The sequence below is a fragment of the Cuculus canorus genome, chromosome 9 (genome assembly GCF_017976375.1).
Source record: "Cuculus canorus isolate bCucCan1 chromosome 9, bCucCan1.pri, whole genome shotgun sequence".
NCBI classification, from domain to species: Eukaryota; Metazoa; Chordata; class Aves; order Cuculiformes; family Cuculidae; genus Cuculus; species Cuculus canorus.
In genome coordinates this window covers 3,905,487-3,922,334 of record NC_071409.1, presented here as the reverse complement: position 1 = coordinate 3,922,334, position 16,848 = coordinate 3,905,487, and the positions used below count along the sequence as shown (strand labels likewise).

At 42.9% G+C, this 16,848-nt stretch overlaps 1 protein-coding gene across 2 annotated transcripts in view; it reads left to right on the top strand.

Annotated features, from left to right (window-relative positions):
* PIK3CB (phosphatidylinositol-4,5-bisphosphate 3-kinase catalytic subunit beta) overlaps positions 1-16,848 on the top strand; it is a 95,955-nt gene that overhangs the window by 35,470 nt on the left and 43,637 nt on the right. For both annotated transcript variants that reach the window (XM_054074613.1, XM_054074614.1), the window contains one exon: positions 8,205-8,324. The gene's annotated coding sequence lies outside the window, so the exon portion shown is untranslated. The remainder of the gene's footprint in view (positions 1-8,204; positions 8,325-16,848) is intronic.

The following is a 16,848-nucleotide window of genomic DNA, read 5'->3' as shown; positions in this document are numbered from 1 at the left end:
CTCAATGATCTCAAAGGTCTTTTCCAACCAAGCAATTCTATGATTCTATGACATTCCTATGCTGAGCATTGTAGCTGATGAAAACAGCAGTGTGGGAGTTCTTAATCCATCAGGTGATATGTCTAAAACCAGTGTAAAACATAGGAATGCTATTCAAATCTGAATTTTGGATCCAAATCCAGGTCAGAGCTGTTGATTTCATGTGAGGAGGGTTGTCTATTGGTTGTGGTCGATTTTGCTTTGTTTGTTTATTTTAAACCGAGCACTGCCCTGCTCCTAGCCTGGCAGTAGTGCAAATTTAGGATTCTCAAAGGATGCAATATTATGTGAGCTGTCGTGCTGAAATCATGCTGGATGTTGTTAGATTTTTTTTTTAATCTGGAAAAAAACCCCAAACTCAAAATACCCCCCCATACCCCAACCAAATTTCCCTGAGCAGAGCCTGGTAGTTGCATACGTGTTGAGTTATTCTTCCTGGTTTGATGTGCAGTAACGTTCATAAAGAAACCCAGTTGAGTTTATTACTGTGCAGGGGAGTTTTGTTTTTAAAAGCTAAATAAAAACTGTTGATGCTAGAAATTATTTATCAGCTTTAGGAAGATAGAATCTTTGATAGCCACACACTTTTTCTTCTTAAATAATGGATGTACCAGATGACTGAGAAGGTTGTAGAACTTTTATATGAAGAGGCATTAAGGGAGACAGTTACAGGTGTATATGGCATTGCAGCTTTTATTGTACAGAAGAAAAAACAGTTAATGAAACGGATAAAACATTCCTTTGCATTAACATCTATATTTATAGAAAAATTATATTAGAAACTAGAGATAGTATTTAATTTTATATTAGAAAATCTGGTCTTGGAATCACTCCCAGGTACACTCTATACTGTAGGCTGTGCACTGGTTGCCTTTGTACTGCCCGGCTTAAAATCTTACCTAAGGACTGGCAGGAGGAGGGATACTGCAGTGCTTGTGCCATTTCAGTGTTTCAGCATTAATATAAGAGTTAACCCAAAATCCCACCTCCAATTCCAGCTTGCTGTCAGGGTTCTGTTCAGCTTTGCCTGGTTTCCCCACCCTTCTAGGCGGGTTTGGCGTTGGCTATTGAGCAGCCAGCTCTGCCCGGCCTCGCACTCTTTGGACTCTGCTCATTGTGTTTCCACCTTCCCTTAGGGATACGCTCCCTTTTGGTTTCGTAACCCAGTGGAGGTTCTCGGTGCGGTTCCATATGCACCCCAAGAACCTGCGTTTGTACGTTCCGACGCGTAAAGGGCAGCTCCTTGGATAACGCACCGGAGTGTGAGGCTGTGGAAGTCTCACTGTCTGAAAGAGGGGAGAGTGGGGAGCCAGAGCAACGTAAAAGGCAGCGTTTCATTACCTAAATTAGCTTAGTAGATTTGGGTTTGAGTGTTGCTTATAGCTGAGGGTAAACTGCAGTTATTAATGCTTGAATTTTCCCTTCTTCATCAGAAGAAATATCCTTAGTAATTGTATTTTCGGCTACTATTTATCCCATACATGACATTAGCTATGAATACGGTTTGTATTTTTCATGTTATCATGTGGTAATATTTTGGAATCAAACCACAGCCGCATGTCTTTGAAGTAAACTTAGCTAGACACTACTGTGTTCATTCATAATCTTCCAGAGTCCACATTTTTGGAGTTTGTTTTAACAAAGCCTTTAAACTGGAGCAGAGTGGGAAGTAGCTTCACAAAATGGTATACAACAATTAAATACCGAGAGATTGTTTAGTTTTGCTATTGAACTCTACTAGTGTGTTCTCATTTTTATAAAATTAACTGTGCACACAACCAAAAGCAGAATTTGGGAACTAAATAGAAATAAATTTGCATAGCTTCATCATGTTAGACATTCAACAGAGTGTAAATGGGAAGTGAAACATCAGCCTGTGAAAGCAATGAAGAAAACAGAATACACAGAAGACATGACAAGAAACAAATAACGAGTAGTCCTGTTACTCAAGTAACTCATAGTTGTGATCTTTGCAGAGCCGAGATGAAGACTCACTGTCTTCAGACTCATTGTTTAAATGCCAGTAAATATTTATTCATTTAGTAAATTATAAGTGGAATCAGTAGGGGGTTTTTGCAGTGTTTATCTGTGACACACTGGTGAGTAGAAAATGCATCAGTGACAAAGGCCATATCAGGGCATCCTGGCTTCTGAGGAAAGGCGGGGGCAGTGAGATCCGTGTGCCTGAACTCTATTTCCAGCTGAAGGCAGTCAGCAGGAAATCATGGGGAAGGACGTTATGAACTTTACAGTATCTGAAAATGGCCTTGACCTCATTTAAATGGGTATAAGATTTCTTTTCCAGAAAATGATGGTGTAGAGGTAATTTTTGTTCCTTAAGTCCTGTGTTCTGCCCAATAATTGAATATGCTTCAAAAGTCAGTTTGAAAACAAAAGTGTGGGAGAGTTGTGGTGTGATGCAGGACCAAAAGAACCAGTGCTTCACTAACATCTTGCAGGGGTAGGAATTGCTGTGCTGCTGGCGGTTAATGCCCCCCTTCCTAAGAACTGGTTTCAAATGCTGCTTTGGATGTAAAGAAAAGCCATGAAGAATCAGAATTTGTGTCATTGCTTGCAATCTATGTTAGTGTTCCGGAAGGTGGATTTTGGCAGTCTGGCTGCTGAGGGTGTGCAGTGATCGCAGCCCCGTGGGCTGGCAGCTCATTAATGCTCGCAGACATCTCTCTGGGTGTCACAAGGGCTTGTGCAGAGCGTGGGATTCGTTTGCGCCCGTCTCAGCTACTGCTCAGTGGTTCAGTTAGCTCAGCCTCAAGCCTTGAAGCCCAACACTCTGTGTATTCATGTGCTTTGGTTTTCTTGGAGGAGGAATGCTGTTCTTGGCCACGGCTTCTGATTCTTCACTTCTGTAAGCCAGGTGTAGTGAACCCGATTTAGCAAAGCTGCAGCAGCGCCTGGAGCTGAGAGTGGTCTGTGGGCTCTGGGAGGAGCTGGGGGAACCTCACACGGATGAGTCTGTTCAGTCTAAACTATTAATTTCTTTGTCACCAGCTTTGGAGCTACTGAACCAGTCGGGTAATCGCTTGTGCCCTGAACTGGAGTGGAACTGGAAATGAGCTGGAAAGTGTTACTCATTTGACTCTGTGATTATGAATCAATATAAAGCAAATGTAAGCGCTTGTTTGTGACTCATAAAAACACTGCTGTTTTTATACAATGGTCACGTGCTGCCTAGAACTTTGTGCTTTTTGAGCTGTAGAGTACCCTCAGATCCGGTACATTCTCTGGCTTGGAATCTCTCCTGGGTTGCTTGCATATTTGGTGGTTGTCGTTTGAATTTACCGGCACTGGCAGCCTCTCGAGTGCTGAGCGCATTTGCAAGGGCTCCCACTGACAGAGGCCCTGCTAATCTCGATCTTAGCACGCTGCGCTCCATCACAGAACGGCTGGTTGCCTGGCAGAATGAGAGAGGAAAAAATTGCCGTCTACTGGAGTCTTTGTTCAGCTTCATTAACAGCAGTGTGTTCCCCTTCTGCCTTGCCCAGAGGCGTTTCCTTTGGAGGTATCCGAGCAGAAGTAAAATGGTTGAATTGTTTTGGGAAAAATGAAAATAAATCAATTTTGTTTAATTTTTGTTTGTTGATCCTCAGTCGTGCAGGTGATGCCTTGCCATCTGGCACTATTTGTCCTCTGCTCCTTTAGCTGGAGGACCTTCATTTTCCAGTGCCAGTAAGAGCCTGAAGTTTTCTGCTCCTTTGTTGACTTTATTGTAAGGACAGAAGCTTGCGATTTGCCTTATAATTTCAGTCATGTTGAGTTCTGAACTACAGTGAGTAGGAAGATTGTTGAGTTACTTCACCCATCAGATGTATCCCTGTGAAAGAGGGATCCCCCCAATGTTAAATTCAACCCTGTTAGAAATCAATATGGTCAAAACAGTGGGCAGAGTGAGCCAGGTTTCCTCATAGCGGGATTCAGAGCAGCAAGTAGAGAGCTTCTGCTCGGAATCACCCACTGAATAAGGGTAACTGTCATATCAAGTGCTTCAGTGAAGACACATGGCTGCATTTAGCTACAAATCATGTTTCTAACTGTTATCCATTTAACTTAAAGAATAACACTGACCCATATTTTTTAGTTATTCGAGAAAATGCTTTGTGGTCTTTGTTTTGTCCATCTTAAGGAAAAAGAAAGGCTGTAAACTGACCTGTGGTTCTGTCTTAGATCTCTTTTTGCTGCTCCTTTAGCTTTGATCTTGATGCGCTGCAATTTCTGTCTCTGCTTGTTGGGTTTTTTCAGTTTTCTCTGAGTAGTTTCACGAGCTGAGAGGCTGTAGCTCTGTGCCTGTTTTGTTTTGGTTAGATTTTTTAATGAGATAAGTGAGTTTCATAGAGCAATTCTGTTCTGCCTTTTGAAGCGACACGTTTCAGAAGAGGTCAAGGCCGTTTTTTGACCAACCACCAACACCTATGAAGTAGAACACAAGGAAGAACACTCTGGCTGTGTAGCAGTGCGCTGTCTGTTATCAGTAAAATATTTTGTCTCTTTGATGTTAGTGCAGAAATAAGTGCCACCTTTAAATGGTCAGAGCTGGTCTCTGCCTTTGGGCACGGCATCGTTGAGATGATGCTTATGTATGGTTCTGCTGTTTGGATAGTGTTCAACAGCTCAATGTCCAGATGGAGATCCGTGCTAAGTGGTGTCCCTCAGGGGTCCATACTGGGATCAGTGCTGTTTAGTATTTTCATTGATGTATAGACAGCGAGATCACATGTGCCCTCAGCAAGTTTGCAGGTGACACCAAGCTGAGTGGTGCAATTGTCATGCCAGGAGGAGGGGATGTCATCCAGAGGGACCTGGACAGGCTGGGGAAGTGGGGCTGTGTGAACCTTACGAGGTTCAACAAGGCCAAGTGTGAAGTCCTATGCCTGGATCGGGGCAATCTGCAGTTTTAGTACAGGATGGGGGATGATGTGATTGAGAGCAGCTCTAAGGAGAACAACGTGGAGTGCTGGTTGATGAGAAACTCAATATGAGCCCGGGGGTGGTGTGGTGTTGGCTGAGCTCACAGCCAATAGAGACCCATGAAGCGGCCCCGCTGCCGACACCCAGGGGACAGCTCTGTTTTCCTGGTGCTCCGCAGTGATGCGGTGGGGAAAGGGTGTGTGCTCATCAGAATCCAGTTTGCCTTTGCCACCTAAGGCAGTTGCTTCAAATGCTTGCATGTGTTTTATGTCGTTGGAGGTCTCGTTAGCTGTTGGTGTTTAGAACGCTGGCACGGATTGTACCTTCGTCTGCTAAGTAAAACAGTCACCAGCCCTTGAAACATTTGCCACCCGTGCTTTGAAGGCAGAAAGCGTACTGACACGTGAAAGGATGACCGTGATGTGATCTGCAGCTACGCTGATAACCATCTCTTGTTACCTCTGTTCTGCTGGTCTGAAAAAAATGAGAATTGTTGGTTAGCTAGAAAACAGAGCTGCACGCTACCACCCTGTCATGAAGAATTTATTTCTGATACTTGAACGTGGTAGTGGATAAGTTTGTCTATTTTGAGGTCTAGAGGCTAGCCATGCCCCTGGCTGTCCCCAGGTAAAGCTGGGTGCCGAGGACCAGCGGGAAGCCTGTGGTCAGTGCCATGTCTGGGTTGCCACAGAGATGGGAATTGCTGTGAAAATAGAGCAAAGGAGCACAGGGAGCTGCTGGGAAGAGAAATCTAGCAGCAAGAGACTGGGGACCACACGGGAATTGCTGAAGTATGGCAGGAGCAATTCATAGAATCGTAGAATCGCTAGGTTGGAAAAGACCTTTTACATCATTGAGTCCAAACATTCCTATCTATTCACGGTACACTGCCTTGTTAAATGTGTACAATTCATGGACCTTGGATATTTTCTGGGCTTTGTGCATAAGCCAGACCCTCGGATTGGATGCCGGCATTGACAGCTGTGCTAATACGTGTTTCTCTCATTTTTCACCGAATTCTGAGTAAGGTGTGAGGAGCATTAGCTCTCCTTGCGTCGCTGGTGCCCAAGAGAGGACTGCAGTGCAGGAGGTTGGCTCCAAGATGGAAATGACTTGAAGCATGATAGGAACCAAGCAGTTTCTCCCATTCCAGGTCACAGTTTGCACTACATGGTGTGAAGAGAAGGAGAGAATGAGGCAGAAGCAGGCTCTGAGCAGGAGATGCAGCACTTGTGTGGCTGCCTGCTTTCTCCTCTGGCACTGGAGTTATTTCACCAAGTGCATTTTAGTTTTTTTTAGTGCTGACCTTCTTTGATTTTTGTTTCTTCAAATGCACTCAGTCAAAAAATCTGACAACACATCTGTTACACGTTGTTCCCATTTATGCACCTAATGAAGTGAAGAGATATTATGGTACGGGGAAGGAAGGAGATGATGGGTTTTTCCAGTGTATCAGTGCTGATATAGAAAACTGGTGTGATGTGCTTTGCCTGTGATTCCCACATTGCGTTTGGGAGGCTCCTCTGTGGTTTGCCAACCTCTGTGGAAGCACTTGTTGTTGTTAGGGTAATTTTATACTGGATATACCAGCAGTGGCGTATATGCAATTTGAAAACACTATTCTTTGCTGGTGCTGGTGGGTTTCCCATGACAGGTTTCCTATGGATTTGAAGCGGCGTGTTCGGCTCCCACATCTGGTTTGTCATCGTGTCATCCATTAGCCAGGAACCTCTAGAAGGCGGGGATGTCCAATTTTTAGTCCAAATAGCATCCTGCCTCTGAGGGGGTGGTGCTTCAGACATAGTGTGTGGCCCCTTAAAGGGCCACAGATCATGAAAGACTGCTTCCTCGGAGGGAAGTTCTGGAATCAATCTCTAGTTATTTTGTACCTGTAGTAAGATGCGTCTCTCACCCCCTCCCAGGCTCCTGCCAGGCTGCCAGGTTTTGGTTCTATATTTACCGACTCCATAAACCCAATTATTGACATGGCTGTAAACCATTAATGCCAGAGTGGTACTTTAGTGTTGGTCACAAGAGATTCACACTGTTCCTTTGTCCTTGCAATTTCCAAACTGTGGAAGGCTGCCTCTATTATTTTTCATTCATATTCCTTTTGAGCTGTTGCCTGCTGTAGGCTTTCATCACGAGAAGTTTCTGGACTGGTTAATACCTTTGTGCACTACAAGATTGTTTTCAAAAGATTGTGCATGGAGCAATAACTTTTTTTTTTTTTGAGATTTAAGCAGATGGGGCAGCAAATATTTTTCCCTCAAAGCTACAAGAGAAATCCAGTTTGTTTCCCAGTACTTTACGTGATGATCCCTAGCGAGGTTGGGCTCTGCGCGGGACAGGGAATGGCAGTCCTTGTTCCTGATCACTGTGCTGAGTTAGAGTTCCCACAAGCACAGCGTGGACTGTTCAGTGTGGTTTAGAGAAAGAATTGTTTATGGGAGGAGGAGCGTGGTGACATGTCTTGTGTTTGTGGCTTGGCGTACAGACCCACAGATCTCAGTGCAAAACGGTAGCGCTGCTTTGTTCTCAAGGGGGTTTAAGTATTTTTGTTTATTGTACTTTGCTGAGAGCCTGGTTTGCAAGGTAGAGCTAAATAGAGATGATGTCTTGGCTCTGGAGACGCGTTGTCCTGCACATCTGCAAGATCTTGCTAAGAGGAGACATATAGACTCTTTCTCCTGCTGTTTCTCAAGTTAGAATATGAATGGGAAGATGGGATCATTTCTGTCATCAGCTCAAATTTTTCACAATAGAACTGCAGCTGACATTACATTCTTAAAAAACCCCAGAAACCAGCTTACAGCCAAGTGTAAAAGAGAGCATGTGGTTAGGAGAGGGAAAGCATTTCTGTTTCTCTTTCTATTGTCTTTGATTGCAATGGATGGATGTTGATCCGATCCAACTTGAGCATAGATTTAAAAATATTTGTAGCAGATAAAAATGTTTTTGAGTATGTAATTAATGATTATGATACCTATGTTGTTAGAATAAATGGCAACTTCTATGTGTTTTTCCCTTCCTTCATTCTTTCTGGTAACCTAGTGTTTAAGGATTTCATATTACACAATATAACAATTAAATTAATGTGAATATGGTACTGCAATACTCAAAGAGATTGAAAACATGGTTAATTTGACTGTTCTGCACAAAAAGTTTATGAAGCCATTAAACAAGCTGAATTGCTGATTGTCTCATTTGGTTAATTAGGTTGTTGTGTTTTGATTTTTTAGGTCACATTTACGTCATCTTGTGGAGTCTTCTGAGAGAACAGGGGTAATAATACGGAAGTGATGTTTAATAAACATATCTTCACTATGCAGTCGGACTGAAACAGGAACGGGTTCTCTGGAGTAAGTATTAAAGGTGGTTTGTTTGGGTTTTTTTTGTCAGTAGCATGGTTGTTAAGCTATTATAGTATTGGAGTTTGTTATAGTTGCATTAAAAAAAAAAAAAGCAGTGACTCCATAATCATTTCAGTTGATCTGCCACGAAGGGATGCTCTTTTGGGCTCTTAGTAAAGCATCTGCTGTCTTAAAAGCAATTGTATCTTACGAGACTTAGATGGGCTTCAGATTCTTCTCGACTGCTGTGCGCACTGGGCGTGTTTTGGAGCAGCAAGTGGCCTAGTATAGATGTATCGTAATTGCATACAACCCCTGATTTGCTGGCGGAAGCTAAAGCTCTGCCTGTATCTTTCAGGGAATTTGAAAATCTGGTTGGTTTTTTGTCTGTAACTTCTCACTCCTGGTACTTTCTCTGTGACTTGGATATTTTTTTCGTTGGTATTTTAATATTTGTCTTGTATTGCAGTTCCATCATCCATCAAATCTGCCTAATTCTTCAGTTCTTGGATCATGGATATGTCTTTTCTTGGCTATTTCTGATTTATTTCTAGCTTTTGTGAATTCTAGGCCAAGATGTGTCTGGTTTGTGATATAAGCAGCTTAGCTACCTTACTCAGAGACCATTGGCTGCACCCTTTGGCACACAAAAATGTGCCAAAACATTTACACACTGATAGTGTCTTAATTTCAGTGTGTTTCACTGAGATGGGAAGTCTAACCATTCTTCTGTCATCTCGTTTGCGTCACCTTGTAAGATGTTTAAACACGTTCTTGTGGAGGTCAGAAAAATCTGCGCAGTTGTCTGTCTGCAGGTTTCACTGCTGCTGTGTGATCCCTAAGTAGTTCTGCAGGAGGTATCGGAAGTGCACTGGGATGCATAGTTAGGGATGAGAAATATCTGGCATTAGAGCTGAAAGGGGATGGAAAATGGGGTTAGTTGACAACAAGTATATTCGGGCGTACTGCTTTATTGCTAAGAGGAAGTGACTTTCCTTAACTTCTTTAAAAAGGGATGTGTACGTGGTGTCATAATTTGGGTAGAAAATGTCTGTGAAACAGAGTCAGACAAACTAAACTTTTCCTACTTGTTTTTATTGCCGAAGTGTTTTTAACTGGCAGGATAATACATTTGGATATATAACCTTTTTAATAAAGGCAGGAAATAAATCATTATAAAATTCCAGTTAAACATGGATTCCAAGAGGTTGATGTGTGTGTTAGTTCCCTTTCTGTAAGTCCTGGAAGCAATTGCTCCTGTTTTGTCAGCACATGTGAATTTATATTAGTTTCTGATCTAGAGCACATGCCAAGTGGTGGGTAAACACGCTTGGGAAAGATTCTGGCAGCACCTGATGCTTCAGTTCTGGTCTCTGGAGTTTTCAGAAACTGTTGCTTGAAGTTATTTGTCTTCTACTGACTTACACAGCGCAGTAGGAATACTGGTGCCTATCCCAATGTCCAAATAAAATAATACCTATTTGCTGCTTACACGCTTACTTTCACAAGTTAATTCTTGACTCCGGTAATCGAGTTACTGAAACAGATGGTCCAAGAAAGTTGAAACTAAGCCCTCCAAACAAATGAAATGAAAACTGTCCACTGGAGACAGCTTTAGTAATTTAAAATCTCTGTATATAGGCTTCAGCCAGGTACAAAACTCATTCCTATGCTTAGAAGCCAGTAAACGTGGTTCTCCCCCGCCCTTTTTTTAAGGGACTTGGAGAATTCAGGTTTTATAACTTAAAATTGATTCTGGTTTGTCGTTTTGGGGAAATATTTTTTTAACCCCCTTTGTTTGCTCTGATTTGGATGTTTGCCTATGCTTGTACAGATTTCAGTCATCACAAAGCAATAGGAATCCTTCACCGAAATACGTTTAGCATCTCAGGAAAAAGAGAGATGCCCACAGCGTGGAGGGAGGCTGGCAGAGCGCTGCTGCGGAGGTGATGAGGGGGATCTGACACTCGAGGTGCGTGGGAAGCGTGTGATCTTTGGAGGAGACCAGGAGAGAAGGGTCTTTACTAGAGTTTTCCACAACCCTGAAGGGTTATAGAGAAGGCACAGCCAGGTGTTGGAAAAGAGGGAGAGTCAAAGCCAGAATGCAAGTGGCAGAATGCACAAGTTGCGAGAAAAGTTCTGATTGAACATAGGGAAGAAAATGTTGCTGTGAGGGAGGTTGAGCACTGGAGTGGGTTGCTCATGTAGGCTGTGGAGCCTCCATCCGTGGAGACTTTCAGAATTAACGGTGCAAACTCTGAAGCAGCTTGCTTTAGCTTCAGTGTTGAAACTAATCTTGGACCGGGTGACTCCCAGAGGTCCCTTCCAGCCTAAATTAGTCTTTGATTCCTAGATGTTCTTAATTATTTTTGGCCCTTAGGATGAATGGCCAGGATTACTTTTGGCTTTATTACCGTTAACTTCATAACAAAAGTATTGCTTGTGTGTGATTCCTAGGATTGTTCTTTTCTGCCAAATGACGTTGCGTTTCAAGATAATATACCTTTATAAATAAGTGTAATGAAAAAGATGGATAAAATGCATCTAATAATTTGCATTAGACTTGAGTTGTTGGATCCTTCTGACTTTTAGTGTCCGTGGTGTCTCTGTATATGAGACTTAAGCACAGTCTGCTTTTGTGGTGGCTCTATGCTTTGGTCATGTGCCCTCTTTTTAAGAGAAAATTTCGCTCCTAATTAATTTTCCACTTTTTTTAATTATTTCACTTTTTTGCCTCACTTTCTAGGTGCGTACAATCTCTCTGCTAGAGAATAACCCTCTTTCCTAGAGGTTTTGATTGAAATATCAGAAATAATTGAAAAATGATTCTTTTAGTCCCTCTGTGCAAAGGTATCTATATATAGGAAAACCTCAATTTCTAGTCTCAACTTTTTTATAGTGGAAAGACATGAAGCTTATAATTTAGAGATGTAATATTTTAATAGCTGAAGGAAACAACTGGTTGCTGGTGAAATTTGATGGTCTACGTCCATTTGTACAACTCAAAAGAGTGGAAATATCAACCATTTATATATTTAGTTGTCTTGTAAATGTAATGTTTATTTCTCCTTTCCTCCGTGTTTACAGTGGAACAAGTAATTACTCTGAGTGGTAGAACAGGCAAGAAAATACCAGAGAGGAGAGCTAATGTTGATGCAATATTTCCAAGGTGCTGTGTAAGACTGTGAAGGACTTTTGCACAATTCCTCTATGGGGGTGTGGGTGGGGTGGGGTGGGGTGGTGGGACCCCACAGTTCCCTTAGTTCAGTAAATCCCTGAAAAGCACAACTCTAGGCTATTAAGGCATCTTTTCAGATTCGTGAAAGCCACATTAGATTGTCTTTTGGCTGTAGCTTGGGCTGTTACAAAGCCAGACCTATAGGCTGTAGTTGTGCCTACAAATGAGCTTAAGAACTGTGAAATGGCAAAGCAGCCCTGGGGCTGGATGGGATTGTCACTCCACCACTCCTCTTGCTTCTGTTTCCATCTTCACTTGGCTGGCACAAGCAGTTTTGCAGCTTTGTAGAAAAGTGTTAGACTCCCCTGTGTTAAAATGGTATCTTTATTCTGGGTTAGGGTTCTTGGTAAAGGCTCAGCTCTTTCCCCTTCTTTCCCCTTCAGTCTGACTGTCCAGTCCTCTTTCTTCCTTAGTCCTCGCTCTGTCCACCGTTTTTGTTAAACAAAAATCAAGCTTAAAATATCCATGTGAGCATCCCATCATTTAAGTGTTTAGTAGAATCGTTTTCTAATATTAGAATTTAACATATGGTAACGTTTCATGCTAACCCACAGTGATCTGGATTACCAAAAGCGAATTACCTAGGTTGTGAACTAACCAGATCTAACCTTCTCCCAAGCCTATAGTCTCATCTCGCTATCCTGGAGCATTGCCCTTCATGACAGGTCCTGCTGTGCCCACCACTGTTTAAAACTTGCCAACATATCTGAGGGAGCTGGTTGCAAATTTTCCTGAAGATGAATGTACCAGAGATGTTCTCACAGCCCAGCTGATAGAGAATACTGATTTTTTTTCTTTTTTTTTGCCTGGACTTGTTGCTTCCTTTGAGCTTTTCTCCTTCTTGTCTCCCTGACTCTCTCTGTTGGTCAAAATGCTAAATTAACTGACGCTTATATGACAGTGCTTTTCTAATTGTGGTTTTCTTCCATTTCTGTATATTCTGTCTTGACCATGCAGAGCTGGATTCCAGTGGGCTGAAATGGGACGTTTTCTTATAGTGGCCCCAGTTTCGGTGTGATCCAATGATCAAATGCTGCTAAAGACAGTTTCAGACAGTAACATGCAAATGTGAAAGGAGTTTTTCTTCTCCCTGCGACTCGTTTGAACTGTACAATACGAAAATATGGCCTGAAACTCCTAATTTTTATTTATATATTTTAATGTAGCTATATAGTGATTTCAGGGTGGAGCAAAGGACAGTCAGGAATTACCCATGAGAAGCTGTTCTGTTACTGTTGTAGTTTTTTTGTTCGTTATGAATGATGTGCAGCATATCAGAAACCCGGGACTTAAGTTTTATTGATTGGGTTGGTTCCTCATGAATAGTCTTTGGAGGGAGCGGGAACTGTGTTTACTTGCCCGAGTATTCAGTAATGAGGGACAGGAATTTCCCTTTATCCTCATTGTTCAAATAATTTCTGATAGGTCTTCCAAGACTGGAATACCATTTTCATAGTGTTATTCTCTACCTGTAGACTTGTTTTGCAGGAAGAAATATTCTAAAGACAGTCTCATTTGCAGCTGTTTTTAAAATTACGCTTTCATTGACTTGTAGAATAATTTCCATAAGAAGGGATGACCAGAGCTTATCTAATCTAAACATCTCTTCAAATCAAGTTGGTTTAAATCAAATAAAATTTTAATTTGAAACCAGGTAACATGTTTGCAGTTTCTTTGTATTTTTAAGTCCTGTTGAAATCAATTGCAAATTCAGGTGCTCAGCATTTCTTGAGAACTGAGCGTTTTATTTAGAGGCATTAATATCAAAGTAGAAACGCCCTTCCTTGTGGTTTAAAAACTGAAGCCAGGATTTGAAGAACTTGGCGGGTGATACCATGGGTACAGCAGAGGAATAAAGCTGCAGAAGATCATGGACCATGGAAAAAACTAATTGCATTCTTCTCATTTGTGGAAAATTACCTATATTTCATGAGGACTGTAAGAGAATGTAGACTTGAGTAGCTGAGACTCCACTCTTGATATCAGTCTGAGGACTGGGAGGGAATGGCTTTTAAATTTAAGGCCTTTCTTGTTTTCTCTCCATAGATATTTTTAGAAAACTAAATGGTGATGTTTTTATTTTGATTTCTGGAGGAATCCTGACTAAATGGACAACTTAATTTTCCATTCCATAGGGCCAGCTCATGTGGCAGTTGAACTGAACTCTTGGGAAATATTTTTAGTACCACATGATCCTTAAAAATAACTTCCCAGGCTACACTGTCGATGTCTTGGATTCTTAAAGTCTTTACTGTTGTAGATAGATAACCATGACATTCCTGGGGTGGAACAATCTTAGCTTCGCTGATACAGGCATTTACTTCTAATCAAGTTATTTGTATTTACTTTTTCAATTTGTAAGCAGCTGGGGAAGGCCAGAACCTGGAGTGGTTTGCTTTTTTGGGCAAAGTAGGAATTTCGGTGGCGTGGTATGAGATGACCTACAGAATAAACTAATCATCAGTGCATTAGATCCCATCTTTAAAGAGGGTCACTGTTGGTCCTGTGTGCACCGTGAAGGTGTAGGAAACGGTAAATACCATTCACACACAGAATCACCAGGTTGGAAAGGACCCACTGGATCATCGAGTCCAACCATTCCTAACACTCCCTAAACCATGTCCCTAAGCACTTCATCCACCCTTTCCTTAAACACCTTCAGGGAATGCGACTCGATTCCTGGTGGTACATGTGAGTTGCCCAACAGAGGTGCTTTCTCTTGTCACATTTGACCGTTAACCTAGGTTGCAATTCCAGGTTACCCCTCGTTGCACCCCTGTGAGTGCTGCTGGAGGGCAGCAACAGTGCTCTTGCCCCAGCCCTGCTCCAGATCTAGTGCCTACATGTCCCAGGGTGAGGCAGGTCCTTCCAAGGAAAGGAAAACCAGTCGTGTTTGTCCGTATTGTTTTCCCGTTGTATGGCTAGGAGGATGGGGGAAAGCATGGCAGCGCTGCGGGCTGTACGGAGCGCTCAAGGAACTGCAGAGAAGGTGGAACTGCTTGCAGGAAGCTGGGACTCAGGAGAGCCAGGCTGGTGGTTGCCGTGACCCTGTTGCAGGCGCTGTAAATCCAGGGGAGGCCAGCGGAACAGGAGTGTCTGGTGAGAGACTGAAACTGCTGCCGCTCTGCCGGCTGTGGGACAGCCAGGTGGACCCGCAGGCTCGTGGGCTGGGGCAGCAGCCGTGGGCTTGTTACGGTACTTCTCCCTCTGTACTCAGCACTGGTGAGACCGCACCTCGAATACTGTGTTCAGTTCTGGGCCCCTCACCACAAGAAGGATGTTGAGGCTCTGGAGTGTGTCCAGAGAAGAGCAACGAAGCTGGTGAGGGGCTGGAGAACAAGTCTTATGAGGAGCGGCTGAGAGAGCTGGGGTTGTTTAGCCTGGAGAAGAGGAGGCTGAGGGGAGACCTTATTACTCTCTACAACTGCCTGAAAGGAGGTTGTGGAGAGGAGGGAGCTGGGCTCTTCTCCCAAGTGACAGGGGACAGGACTAGAGGGAATGGCCTCGAGCTCCATCAGGGGAGGTTCAGGTTGGATATCAGAAAAAAATTCTTCACAGTAAGAGTCATTGGGCACTGGAACAGCTGCCCAGGGAGGGGGTGGAGTCGCCTTCCCTGGAGGTGTTTAAGGAACGGGTGGATGAAGTGCTGAGGGACATGGTTTAGGGAGTGTTAGGAATGGTTGGACTCGATGATCCAATGGGTCCTTTCCAACCTGGTGATTCTGTGGTTTTAGGAGCAGAGGAGGATGTAGTTCCACAGAGCTGTGAGCTGGCACACTGATCTAATGCCTATGTTTGATTTCTGAGTCTGCAGAAGAAATTGAAACGCTTTCAAATAGAAAGAAGGAGGAATTTTTCTTTGGATTTTTTTTTTTTTAAATGCCTCCTAAGTTTCGTAGGACATAAGTCTTCCTGCATATTCTGACTCCTGTTCCTTCTTTGCTGCTAGATTCTTTTCCTTGATTTATCCTCAGATATTTCCTTTATGACTTGCTCATCTCTTTGTAGTACTGGAGGTTTGCGTAGTTAGAAAAATGATCACAAGGATTGTACTGTGTAAGTTCTCGCTGTTTCCGCTGTTTAGACAGCGTGATGCGCTGCTGCTGCTGCTGTTTCCTAGAAAATCGCTGTGGTCAGATTGTCATCCAGGCTGTCTAGGACAGTAAGATATTGTTTAAACGCTGTTCTCGTGTGGCTGCATAGGGTGGCCCTTCACAACTGTGCTCACTGCCCCTTGGCTTCCACATGATGAGCAAGCAGGAGATCAAAGGCTTTAAATGATCACTGTGATGATTATCTTGAATGTGTTGCCTAACAGTTGTGATAATTTAGGATATAAAGGAAAAATGTGGAGAGTGGAATGCTCTTAGTTTTTGCATAATCGAAATAAGTTAGTTTGATATTTGTCATTCATGTAAATATTCATATTTTTAGCAAAAACAAAAATAAATCCAGGTTTGTATTTACCCTAAAGAGTTGTAGGTACTTGTGTGTCCTTAAAGCGTGCCCTTCTTGGAAAGAGGTGGTGTAAAAGCAACTTATTTCTTAAGGAAACGGACTTTTGCATACATAGGTGATTCCTTCCCCACACACAGCTTTTTTGCCATCTGTTTGGGAAAGCACACTTATATTTCGTCCCGAGAGAACTGTGACCACATTTCAGGGGCAGGTGACATTTCTGCAGAAATCAATAATGAAGAAAAAAATAGCTTATGCTGCTTTTGTGGTGAAACCATCACCAACAGGCAGTCTGGTCTGTTGGGGAAGCAGTGTCAAGACAGGGAATGTTTACGGAAGACGGCAGTGATGAAAATCCGTGTAACTCACTGTATGGTTCACTGGATTCCTCCCTCCCCTTTCACCTAGCTGGAACTAAGTCAGTGTGAAGTATTTATTTTGCTTTAGGCATTTAGAATTTTAATTGTCTTTTATTTGGAAGATCTTTCTCCCTGTTGAAAGCAAATGGAAGTATCACATGTGTTGCCGAAGTCACTCAAAAACCTGGGTCGCTCTCAGAAGGATGGTCCCGCCCTGTTCCTAGCTGAGTGTTACCACCGCTGCCTTTCCGTGTTCACGCACTGTGCCTGCTTAGAAAGCTGTGAAGAAGACAAAACTCTAAAATCTCATCTGGATCTCAGCTCTGGACTTGCTGACAGGAAGGGCGGTGTGATCTTCTCTCAGTTTTAGCTGGTTGTACAACTGCATCTTGAGGCTGGTGACACGATCTTGAGGCTTGCTGCTGCTGCTGAAGAAAGGTCCTACTTCCATTCTTCTCTTTTCGGAGGCTCTGGCACT